The 13,585-nt window shown below is 43.2% G+C and overlaps 1 pseudogene; it reads right to left on the bottom strand.

Moving 5' to 3' along the window:
• Positions 1-1,070: 1,070 nt before the first annotated feature.
• On the bottom strand, positions 1,071-1,604 carry LOC149172366 (xyloglucan endotransglucosylase/hydrolase protein 9 pseudogene; annotated as a pseudogene).
• Positions 1,605-13,585: the final 11,981 nt, after the last annotated feature.

Below are 13,585 nucleotides of genomic sequence, written 5' to 3'. Positions count from 1 at the left end.
AACTGTACAATAAAAAGCTCTCTGCTTCTCCAGCAGCTCCCGGTGCTCAGAAAAAACTCTCCTCCCTCACTCTCTCTACTTTACCAAATTATTTTTTATACATTAAATCAACTAAAACAAAAAACCACAGATCGACCCCCAAAAGCAGGGGCGCTGTTTCAACTAAATCCATGAAAATAGAAAAGGATCCTCCATCTGCTCCCAAAGATAGAACAGTCTTCCATTATTCCAGCGTGAAGATTTCGAATGGCCCATGAAAACTGGCTGATGATTAGAAATAAGTAATCGTACCTTTGAATGCCACTTTGCAACGATTGCCACGTTACTGATATATTTAATTCATATGCAGAAGGTTCTATAAAACAACGACTTATGTATAAACAACTCAATGCTGTTTAAAATCCTCTGATGGCCACTTAAAGATATCAATTGGGGCGTAGATCCACTTGGAGATTTAACTGAAGCTATTAATAGAAGATCGAATCCTATTTTTCTGTTATGTAGGATCTCATTGATGACACAATCCTCCCATGTTGACAACTGGCCAGCCACGCGGTCTTCACATCGCATACCACTCTGGAAGATGGCTTCTGCCAAAATGACCACTGAAAAGATGTTTGCCACTTTGAGGAAATTGCCATATTGGGAACGGTAATATTGAATTTTATTATGCTATAAAATTTCTATTAGCTGCTGCGTTTTGAATTTTTTCTATAACTTCATTGATGTTCATGGTCCCGAGTTCTCTTTTATCTTTGCCACTACCTTTCGACGATATTGAACCTGAGTGCCTGTTACAGGTTACAATACAGGCTTGCACTGGAGAAAGCCACAAAGAAACGTCACCAGCATAACGCTCTATCAATATGCCAAAGAACCTTTCAAGAGATCCTAGGATGGCCCTGTGAATCATGATGGGCCGTTTTTTTCTCTGAATTTGAATCAATATAGAATAGATCAAATCGCTGAGGCAAATTGAAATCAACCTGAACTGTAGGCAAACTAGGAAATACAAACCCACTGGTACTATACACTCTTTAGATTTTGACAAAATTAATGTACTGCTTGCTTTAGAGAACTAAACTGCTGCATTCTGGTGGAGGAACGGGATATCTGTTTTTGTCTCCGCAGTAGTCATAGATCATGTAATTTTTGCGCACCCACTTGGAGATGTGTCTATTTGATCTGACTTGGCACGCCCCCTCAACGCGGAAGTTTGTATAAGAAGCAGCAAAGGGAGCGTTGCTCCAATTGGTATTCACTTGCCCTCCTTGAGTAGCCCAATCATCCGCATTCCACAAGCTGGAGAAAACTCCCATGGCTTGGCTGTTCAGGAACGGCACCCACATTGCTTGATTGTTCTTGTATACTCTGATGGGAGTGGCGTCCACATAGAATATGATGTGATGCGGGTTCCACTCAATGGAATATGTGTGAAAGTCCGCAGTGGGGTCGAACCACAAATAAATGCGTTGCTCTCTCTTCCCAATTCCATGGGCGTATATGTTCGTCTGCACGATGTAAGGCTTCCCAGACACATTCTCCAGAAATTCAAAATCCATTTCATCATGCTTTGCCCCTGCATTCGAAGAGAGCTGCAACATATATATTCCATATCCAATGTCAATCAACCATAAAATGCACCACTTCCTTCATCAACAGAATAGTCCCACCCCTTGTCTTCAAGAGCATCTTTTAAAGCACGGGTTGCTTTCTCCCGAATAACATCACTGTCCACTGCCTTTTCAGGTTTTGTCGATAGGTTTATTTCATAATTTTTAAAATCAAACTGAGACAATATTGCTTCTGTCGGATCTAAAACACTTCTTATTTCTTCCTTGATCTGGCTGGGCAAACAGAAGACATGTGCATTATCCTGGATGAAACCCCTTACACGGAAAAGACCATGTAACCTTCCTGACATCTCATTTCTATATACAGTACCCAATTCCGAAACTTTAAAGGGTAAGTCCCTATAGGAGCGCAGGCTATGCTTGTACACATATCTCTCCAAAATATCAAAGCTGTCAGCTTTGTCTTCATCCTTGGTCATTAAAATCCCAGGTTCAATAGCTGGCTCGGTTTCATGGTTCTTCATAAGACTACGATTCTTTCCTGTTAACCCCATTAATGAGAGTCTTCCTGATTTCCTCTGTTTCGTCCCAGCATCACTTTTTCTTGATATATCATTTCTTAGGCTCGTTTGGGAAGTATGCTGACTAGAAGCATCAGAATTAATCTTCTCAACTTTTGTGTCTGCTATAGATTCAAGATGCAGTGGTGATAGAGTTCCCTCAGAATGGCATGCACTCATTTGAGTTGTAGACTGTGCAGCTGAATGGGGATACTTTACAGCCTGCAGAACCTCTGTGGCACGGCCATGTCTTTCTGAACCCCACTTTCTGTATACTTGCTCACCTCAACTTGCATTCCTATGTATTTAATAACTTTGCCTCTGATTGATGCTTTGAATTGTGCTTGTGCAGGAATAGGAGTTTGAAGTTGCTGCTGATTTTTGAAAAGCTGGAACATAAATTACATAATTTAAAACAATACATTATGATTTCTTCTTCAAAACAGGGTTTTGAAGAAGAATCAATCTCTGGCGTGAGACGGAGTCTAACACAATGTACTGAGGTTGCATCAGTGGTATCTTCTCCAAAGCGAAGGCAGTCAGAACTGAACCAAAACCAAAATTCTTCAGTTTCCCGTCCTTTACTTTGGTCAACTGGCTTTTCATCTGAACCAGTACTGCATCACACCAGTTAAAAACTTTCGGTTGAAGACACTCCAGGGCGTACTGCACATAAGACCTGTTGGCAACATGAGGGGATGCACTACCGGCCATCCTACAAATCGTGTATAGAATAGACCTGAGAGACCTGTCAGTAACCTCACGGATAGTAACCTTTCCATCTCTGCTCGGCTGGGATCCTTCCCTACAATACTGACGCACATAGTCTCTCACGGAATCACTCCCTCGGGCCGAACCGGACAAGGAAATGGGGGCACCCCGCCTTGACAACCCAGTCAAGAAGTAAATGTCCACTATGGTCAAAGGGATGGACTTGCCCCTAATCTGGAACACTTGGTTAACAGGATCCCAAGCATCAAGCAGGTACTGCAGTAAAAGTATCTGTGCCCTCATGCTAGAAATGCGGAAGAATTTTAGCAAGCCACAGTTCCGCAGCGCATTCACCGTGGCAGGATCATGGAGGGCAATCATGTCCTCCTCTTCGTGCTCTCGTTCTCGCCATGTAAGAGTCATTCTGCTCCAATAAACTCTACAAAACAAACAAGAGGAGGAGTAAGATCCCTGACATGATGAGAAAATGGCAAAATTTTCATGAAAAATTGTGCAACAAAGATGCTTTTCTACGCCCAACGCAGGAGGGTCCCACCTGCATTGAGGGACAAAAAGCCTTTGAACAGCTTGAACCCCAATGCAGGTTTCGAATGGGGCACCTGCGCTAATGGCAGAGCGCCCTAGTGAAACCCCAGGGGCTCATGGGGGCAAGAAAACAGGCACAAAACTGAAAAATGAAACCATGAAAAGAGAGAGCTAGGGTTTAGCTCCTACCTGGTCCAAACGGCGCTGAGAATCGTCCACAGAATCTCCCGAAATGAGCTGGTAAAAAATCAAGAGGAAGAGGCACCTCCAAAGCTCCAACAGGCCAAATGCAAAAGAAATGGTAAAATGAGAGGTAAAAACACCTTTTAATTTCTTTACGTAGTTCAAAGTGAAATATTAGAATTTTTACCTCATGTTATCCATTTCTAACAAGTTTGTTGCCGCAATTGATGATACAGTACTATCTCTGAGAAAAGAAAAGCTAGTCATGGTGAAATATAAATTTGACCTTATCAAACGAGCAGTTTTGGCAAAGTTCATGCTCGTTAAAAAATAAACGCAAAAACGAGCAGTTTTGGCAAGGTTCATGCTCGTTAAAAAATAAACGCAAAAACGAGCAGTTTTGGCAAGGTTCATGCTTGTTAAAAAATAAACGCACAGGTGAGCAAGCTTCCCCAGAGTTCAAGCTCATTCAGAAAAAATGAACCGGTAAATAACCATTTTGAGACCGTAAATTCATCAGCCATAAAAGCCTTGGTCGTGTTTGCACCGTCACCTCCACTCGTCATTTGGCCGATCATTCACATCCACTTGATTGTTTACCTATTTTGAGGAACAGCTGCGAAGAGTGATTTCACCTAGCCGTCCTTGTAACATTGCCGTGATTGGAAAATTCCAACCTGTACCTGGAATCTGCTGCTATCCCTGTTTATCAGTCGTTCCTCAAAATACGAGTCTTCTTTGAGCTCTTTTCACTGACTCGTAAAATATGAAAAGTTTGCCGAGTTTTGGCCTTCCAGCTCGTTAAAAGGACCGGAAGAGCTACCCCTCCTCTAGATTTTAATCTTTTTGGACCTGAGGGATTATTGAACAAAAAGATCGAGCGCTTGTCTAGTTCGGCTCGATAAAGCTATCGAACATTCATCCCTTCTGTATTGTTTTATACTTTTTCGGACTTAAGGGATTAGATGACGAAAAAGGACCTTTGGAGTTAACTTTATGTACCTTTTTAGACTCTCTAAAAATGAAAAGGACCGAGTTGTCTTTGTCGCTAGGCTCGTTAAAAATATTGAATAGCGACAAACTTGTCTTTAGACGAGAACGAGTTTCCCTATCGCTAGGCTCGTTAAAACATAGCGATGGGCTTGCCCGAAGGGCAGGTTATAGAACAAGCATATGTTATCCTCCTCAAGCTTGACCAAAATAAAGAGGTACTGGTCAGAAATGACTGGGGAAAAATTGGGAGAACCTCAAAGCTTAATGGTAGCAAGTCGCTCTTGAACATGACACTTTTGCCTCCGTAAAACGTCGGGTTGGGTTGTTTTCATTCACCAGTCCCTTCACCATGGTCTCGCCATACCATCCACATTTGGGGTAATGCTACCGATCCATCACATCAGTGTCGTTATATGTTCAAGAGATGTCGTTCAGAGAGTGTCAACCGTGTCCCATCCACTGCCATACATCATCTTTCATCCTTTCATGACCGCCACCCTGGATCATACTTCACAGATCGTTTTCACCTTCATCACAAATCATTAGCTCCGTTCCGTGTCACTGATGTGGGATTCATTAAGGCCCTCCTTTGACGGATCGCTTCTTGTCGACATCAACTCATTATCCAAGAAGTTGATCTAGGAACACCCCCCCAGTACTTTGAAGCTTTCATGCCTCAATGGCAAGTTTCTCACTTCCGGCGACAGGTATACATCAATGACCTTCGACCGGGAGATTTTGCGTGGTGTTCGACGCCAGGTCCTATATTCACACCACGTGAATTGTGCTGCAGTACCTTTAGGGTCATCATCATTATCGGTGATTCCTCTCGCGCTTGTTAACAGTTTACATTATTGACTGGTAATCAAGCGATGTCTTTCCATGTTCGACTCCAAGAAATTCTCACATGGATCGACTTGTAATTAGAGTGAAGATCGGACAAGTTTGAAGACCCCGGATCTAGTTTCATCCATCCGGGCTGCGATGTATATTCAGGAGATAAAGACATTGACATGTACAGCAGATGATCATCCTACTAAAAGGATGATAATTTAAGCAGAGAATTATCAGTCTACTATCAGACGATCATCTGTTTATGTACAAAAAAATGTATTTATAAAGCTGAGCATGGGAAATGCCCGCATCAGCTAGATCATGAAAGCAGTATGAAAATAATGTATTGTATTGCATTTTGTTACAGGTCACCTCCCTACGATTGAATGAACTTCGGATCCTCCTAATAAAGCATTTCACCCGATAAACGACCTCATACTTTAGGGGGCAACTGTTATAGACATTTTTGTGCCTTACAGCATGAAGCATGAAATGTCAATAATCTGAGGGATCCAAAGTCCCTAAACATGTTGTTCCTACCCCTAGAGGAACAAGGTCAGCAAACCACAGCACTTCAGATCAGTTCTCCACTGAAAAACACTCAAAAAAAGGTCAATTTTGGATCATGTCAACTGCTCCACTGAGCATCTGCACTGAATGTCAACTGCTCCATGGTGTACCTGCGCTGAATGTCAACTTCATCAAAGGCTACCTGTGCTGAGCGAGATTGGACATGTGGAGGAATCTTTCCTCAATGTGTCAGTGCCTAGGAAGCTTCCAAAATGACACTTGGATCAAAAAATTCGCCTAAGTGAAGAGTAAGAGGTTCTTAAACTCCGAGTGGAAGGTAGAATCTCCAAGTGGACTCAAGAACTGAAGAACAACTGGGGTTGAAGAGGACAACAGTCACACATCAAGCTGACTTATCTTCACTCCAAAACTCTATATAAGGATCTCATCCCATGGGATCTGGAGGCCGGAATTTTGTGCAAAGAATTGTTGTTGGTTTACAGTTGAGAGTATTGGGTGATTGCTTGAAGGAGGTGAAGAGGAGATTTCTTTCCGTCGGGACGGTGATGCTGGATTGGGCCTCTTATGGTTGTATCACTACCTGAACCTTACTTTCTTCCATCAATAAAGCATTTGAGGTTCTTCTATTCGCATGTGTTTCAATGATGTATTGTCTTACTTGCGTATTTGATTTATGCTAATCCTTGAATCAATTATGAATGCATGCTTCTTGTAGTTTCCTTTTCTTGTCTTGTTTGCAGGATCTCGTGTAGCTGGGCCCGTGAGAAGACAAGGAGCTGGGAGCAAGCAGTAAAGAGAGAAGATTGAATCGACCATTCGCACAAGACATCGGTGAGTGGATCTCTTCCTTTCCTCTTTTGCATGTCATAAAGAAGTAATCTTAGATAGCTTTGCTTTGACTGTTGCTAAGGAACTATCACCCTTAGAGTGGGATAGGGTCATTCCGTGTTGGATACTTTTCCCTACAACATCCGGTCCCTACCAAACTCCCTTCGGACATTCCAAAATTCGAAGGAAAAAGTGGTGAGGACCTGGGCGACCACGTAACCACGTTCCATCTGTGGTGCTCATCCAACTCCCTCATCGATGATTTGATTAGGTTGAGACTCTTTCAGCGCACCTTGACTGGTAATGCGGCCAAGTGGTATATAGAGCTGCCAGGGGGCAGCTTCTCATCCTTCGCCGACTTAGCCAATATTTTCTTAAACCACTTTCAGTTGCCTGTCCGATATGACGCTAGAACTGAACTTCTGGCTACCTTTCGTCAAGATAAGGCTACTCACATTTCCGATCACATTCAGGAATGGAGATGGAGAAAGAGGCTCATTAAAGCCGACATCCCTCTGGAGTACCGTCTCGAGTGGTTTTTGAAGTCTTTACAACCCGAGATCTCCAAAGATGTCTCCATGTCTGGGGTATATTCTGAGGAGCAAGCCATTTTTAGGGCCCAGCAGTTAGAAGTGATCTACTCTCAGTTTGGGATCCTACAAAAATACTTGCCAGATGCTCCTGGATCTAAGGTTGATTTAGCTAAGCCGAAGCCAGGTCCGCACGCGGATGGTATAGTTGGGTCAGTAGACACAACTACAATGAACTTGTTGAATCAATTGCAGCAGTTGTCATTGCAAACTGTTTCTAATAACCAAGTCACATTGTCTAATCCTCCTGCTTCCCAAACTTCTTCAATCAACGCCGTCCAATCCGATAACCCCAAAGGAAATCAAAATTCTGATGGGAAAAAGAAAGGACGTGGTAAGAAAAAGAACCAGGATGGGAAGCCTAATGCAAATAAATCCGGCAACAACGCTAGTGGTGGCAAAGGTGAGTCGAGAAAGAAAGTTAAGTTTCCTTGTAAGTTATGCAGTGGAGACCATCTAACTCATCTCTGCCCTAGAATCGAAGACGCTCAGCGCTTGTTAGGACAGCAAGGGACGTCTAGTTCGCAAGCTGTGTTAACTAACCCATTTCCCCAAGGGCAGCAACTTCTTGCTAGCGCAAATTTGAACCCTGGAACCTCCTCAGGGGGCAGCCAGGAAGGGGAAAAAGCATCGAATGTTTTTATGATGGGTTCAAATGTCCATGTGGCTACTCGGTCACGTGATTATGGTGAAGCCAAAACGTCTAAGGATAAAACTATTCCTGGAAATACTGACCTTCATATTGAGCGACCCCCTGTTGAGACTATACCTCAGATACCGAAAGGTTCCGCCAAACGCGCGACGATTAATCCTAATGCTAGGGCGGCCCAGAACTACTCCATTTTGGAGGATCTGGCTCAAAGCCCGTGTGCTATGTCCGCTTTAGAGGTTCTCCAGTCGTGTCCGGCTCAGAGAAGTGCTTTACTCTCCGCAATTGGAGTAGTTGATCCGGCCAACTCTTTAGTGCTCACTTTTGACATGTTAAATGTCAAAAAGAGACTCCCTCATCACATGGCTTTTCAGATAAAGTCTTCATATCGGAAAATTGATATTTTTCGCACCGTTATAGATGAAGGATCTTCCACATGTGTCATGTCGATGTCATGTTGGAATGCTATCGGTTCACCTTCGGATGTTCCTTCACCAACCGTCTTAACTGCATTTGATGGTCATTCTCACAAGCCGCATGGGATTATCCCGTCCTTTCCTATATGTGTTGGAGGGAAGGTCGTTAATATCGAAGTTGAAGTCGTAGATGCAAACCTAGACTATAATCTCCTATTAGGAAGGAACTGGGTATACGAGATGGAAGCCGTTGTATCGACTCTGTTTCGTGTCATTTGCTTTCCTCATGAGGGGAAAATCGTCAAGATGGATCAATTGGACTATTCTCCAATCAATCCTCAAGAAAAATCCGACTCTACTATTCCTTTGGTGGATAACCCTCGCCCGCCGACTGAGAATTTAGGAGTAGGGATGTATTCCTCATTGATGGGTACATTTGATCTTCCCTCTCCTTTTGCAAAAATTAATGCTATTTCATCATCCAAGGAGTCTTCTCGAGAAGAGTTCTTTCGAACTCATTATTTTTCCGACCCTTGGACCTTGCCTTCACCTACGACCACATTAGTTGAAGGACAAGTAAATGGAATGGCATTTCCTATATCTGCAGCTGAGCTTAGGTATCAGTCCATTGTAGACTCTGCAGAGAACCATTCCACTCCTTTTTCTGAAGAAGAGTTGGATGGTCATGTGGCCCCGGCCTGGAGCCTAGATTCTATCTCTACCTTGGATTGCTTGGATTCTATTTTACCTTCTGAAGAAGCAATCCTTGAAGCAATGATGGGTATAGATCAACCTTGGGAAGATTTACACCATCGTTCGTACTTTCTTCCTCCCCTGCAGGAAGTGGAATCTAGGTTTTCCGAGCTCTGTACTAGTGATGTTGATATGGTGTCGAACCCTTTGGCTCCAGCACACATTCGTGCCGAAGGTAATATGTCGGTAATTTCAAAAACGATACCCATCAACATCTCTAGGGACCCTAACATCATTGAGAATATCTTCATCGGAATCGAGTGTTCCCCTGAAGAAATTCAAATCTATACCGACCTCTTTAAGGAATATCGTGATGTATTTGCTTGGTCTTATGAGGAAATGCCTGGCATTGATCCTTCTATAGTCCAACATGAGATCAAGACGTACGAAAACGCAAAACCGGTTCGTCAAAGGCTTCGGCCGGTTAACCCTAGGAAAGCGGCGGCTATCAAAGCTGAGGTTGAGAAGCTGCTAAGGGCAGGTTTTATATACCCTGTTCCTCTTACGGATTGGGTTTCTAATCCAGTCCCTGTAGATAAAAAGCAACGAACAATCCGGGTATGCATCGATTTTAGGGACTTAAATAAGGCTTTTCCAAAAGACAATTACCCCACGCCATTTATTGATCAAATTATCGACGAGTGTGCGGGTAATGAGATTTTCTCCTTTATGGATGGTTTCTCAGGTTATAATCAAATCTCTATTCGTCCTGAGGATCAGCATAAGACAGACTTCATATGTCCCTAGGGTACCTTTGCATATCGAAAGATGCCTTTTCGTCTTAAAAATGTTGGAGCTACGTTTCAGCGGGCCATGTCATACGCTTTCCACGATGTTAACACCCAGGTTGTTCCCTATGACTCCCAAGGGAATACGGCCGGGGTAACCACTAACCAATCTTTTGATCACTGTTTCTAGCCAAACTATGATCAGAGAGGGCTCTCTCTTTATGATTTGTAACTGTTTGTGATAGGGTTTTAGGCTAGCTGTTATGCACTAGTTTTTGTTTATCTTTTGGTTGATGAAACTCCTTTTAGATTCTATTTGATGTAGTTTTCAGAGAGGTTGAGTACCATTGGGCAATGGAGTCTGTGGCTATATGTGTTTGAAACTTTGAGATAAAAGATGGAAATTACAGGGCCATTTGAGTGCTTAATAGAACAGATTCTTGATTAAATGACTGGAAACAGGTAACACGAACAGTGAAAGCATTTAAGAATTTTCACTTATTGTTTATATATTTCCAACAGACAACTTTAAGAGGAGAAAGACAGAGGTCTCAGGGGCAAAAATTGAATCCCTGAGAATGCATGTCACAGTAAAAGACACAGTTTTGAAATGCAGCAATTAAGAATTACAATTCTATCACTGTATCTGAGGAAAACATGTATAATAGCTCAGTTTGAGTCCAGGGTAAATATGGTTAAATCCTGGGACTATCCTTTCACCTGGCTATCAAGTGTAATGCGTTTGAACAACAAAAGAGAACAAAAGACTCAAAAACATATAACAAAGAGATTTGAGAATACTTGCTGTTTTATGCAACACCCTGGAATCCTGTAACATTCATCTTTCACCACAATACATCAAAGAACACAAAGCCTTGGAAATTCCATTCTTCCTTTGTATTACTTCTCTGAAAAAAATACAACGAGCAAGAGCTCTTCAAAAGAAAATTGCAACCACCCCTTCAACTGCTGTGAAGGGTCAATATATACTTGCGGTGATTTACAAAATATCTGAGTTCTGAGTTATCTCAGATTTTACATTCTTACCAACTACTTAAGATATTAAGATCAAAATTTAATGCAGCATTGATTACAGAGTACAGGCATTTTAATGCTCTGTCAGAAGATATTTTAGCCTTTGGGAACAGCTAAGTCGGTCGAGATATTCTGAATAAATGCTGGAAGATCTGTCTTTAAGGCTTTGTACGCTGTATCCTGGACTTGTCACCTGTGATTGTGACTGCTGCTTGTGGTGAGTCAATGGTCCTGCTGAGTTGGCTCAGCCTCTGCCTCTTCCCTGTATATATCTTTCCTCAAAACTGTGCCTGCGCATGTATGCTTATTTGCCTGTAGAAATAGCGCTACTGATTCTGGCCTGACAGAACTGTTTGTGTCAAATTTCTCCAGGCATCCTGTGTGGGCAGCTGGTGTGCTAGGATTGCACCCAGAGTTTCATCTGCTTCTGTAAATTTGAAGAAGTTAGGTGGTGTATCAAACAGATGGTCAACTTCATTCATTAGGAAAAACAGGTTCTCCACCCTGTCATACATACTCTGCCCTGTGGCTGGCCCTGGCTCTGCTGAAGTGCTGGGTGGTTGTGCAATCTCTGCCACTGCATGTGCATCAATCCTCTTATTATAATTGTCCAGGGTGAGCAGTCTTCCTACACTGCTTAGGATGCTGGGGAGGCCTCTGTTCTGCAGTGTCACGAATTTTTCCAGGAATCTATTGATTTCAGTTTGCATATCCTGGGTCCTCCTTTCCAATGTTCCAACTAAGTTCCTTAATGTAATGACTCTCTTTGCTACAGCAATTGCTTCTGTCCTGTTAGTGATTCCCATGACAACTAATTGAGAGCTAGTCTTATAGTTCAGAGTGTTGATTATCCTTGTAGCAGCTTCTGGCATGTGTCCAAGGCTTGCCCTGGCTCTCTGTATTTCTTTGTTTGCTTTAGTGATGAGCACCATTTGCTCATCCATGGTCTCAATATATTGCCACTGTTTGGCAATGGACCTTCCAATGTTGCTCCATAGCACTGCTTTCATTTCAGCTGTCACCTTTTCTAGTGCAAGCTCCTTCTCTAGTTCAGCAATTCTTCTCTTAAGAGCTTTTACCTCTCTGTCTTTGGCTGCCTCATTCTGCTTGCTCTTGTCAAACCTTTCATTTACCTTAGTCAGGGTTTTCTTAAGCTCATCCAGCTCTTTCATTTGAGATTCCATGGCTTGGATCTCAGCTTGCAGCTTTTGCATGTCTAAGCTAGCAGCCTGTTCTGATGTTGTAGTTGTTGCTGCTGTGGATGGTGCTGTAGCTTCTGTTTGCTGAGGAGGAGGAGTAGTCTTTGGAGGGATTTCCTCAAGATTTATTATCACAGGAGGAGGCTGGGAGGGTTGGCCCTCTTCTCTTTGCTTCAGTGTTTCCTGTAGTGCTGCCTTTGCAGCTTCAGTTTGTCCCAGCTGGTCTTGAGTCCTAACCAGCTCTTTGTATAGGGATACCAGCAGATCTGTAGCATCCTTTTCTTGCCTTTGCTGGGCAACTTCATCTGTTTGTGGATGGATGGTGGCCGGGAGTTTGATTTTCTTTCTTAGGGCTGCCATATCTGCATCCCTTATCTTCAGGAGCTCTTGGATGCCTTTGACATCTTTAGGATCATGCCCTATCTCTATAATTACCTCTTCCAAGGACTTGATCCTATTGTCCTTGGCTTGTGATGAAGCTCTTTCTAACTCCAGCTGAGAAGCTGTGTTGTCCAGGCTGCTCTTCAGTTTATAATTCTCCAATGTTTCATCTGCCAGGGAGGCATACACCATTTCACCAGTCTGCTTATGTAGTTCAATCTTGTCCATGGGGTGTATGTCTTTGGCAAGAACCTCCATGTTGGTTCTTAGATAGTCCGCGGTGGACTGAGGCTGCAAAGTTGTAGGCATGAAGTGGCTCATTACCATTTTGCCTTCGCTCACATCGAAAGCAGACATGAGTCTCTGCTGGTTGCTAGGAGCTAGGTTCAACAAGTGATCATATAGCTGCACTTTTATGGGATCACTCCTCCTTTTGATGTCAATGAATTGCTGTTTTATACTTGACTGCCCTTTTCTAGTTTGACCGGAGGAGCTGACCTCTCCTCCCATAGTCATGTCATGTCCTCGCTGAGATGAGCTGGCCGAAAGTTCTCCACTGGGTGGGCCCATGCCCATGGCTTGCCTTACTGCTATGTCCTCCTCTTGGGAGTCATTCAGTCTTTGTCTCTTCTCTCCTCTGATGAAAGATGAGGTGTGGGGGGTCTCTCTCTCCCTTTTCCTTGTCACATCCTCCTTCTGTGGTGTTTGGAGGACTGAGGTGTCTACATTGGTGTCTGTCCTGGGAGGCACCTCTGTTTGAGGCTGCTGTTCAGTGTTACTAGGTAAATCAGTCCCCTTTTCCTGCTGCAAGGGCTGCTGTTCGCTGGACTGTGCTTTTTCTTGTTGCTGTCCCAGTTCTTGCTGTTCCATTTCTTCTTGTTGTTGTAGCAAGGTGTCAACTTGTTCCTCTGTCAATATAGGTGGCTGTTCCACCTGTTTACCTTTGTCTTTGCTTGCTGCCTGGGATGTCTTCTCAGTGGTTTGCTGCTGTGCTGCTGAAGATCTAGCAGCTGTCCCAATTTGCTTTCTGTATGAGAGGGGCACCTGTCCACAAGTTTCCAAGTCAGCTTCCTT

Source organism: Pinus tabuliformis, chromosome 4_2 (genome assembly GCF_031772625.1).
Source record: "Pinus tabuliformis cultivar Carrire ecotype Pingquan chromosome 4_2, CPIR1, whole genome shotgun sequence".
Lineage (NCBI taxonomy): Eukaryota > Viridiplantae > Streptophyta > Pinopsida > Pinales > Pinaceae > Pinus > Pinus tabuliformis.
The sequence above is the reverse complement of the archived record's forward strand: the minus strand, read 5'-3'. Positions and strand labels throughout refer to the sequence as shown.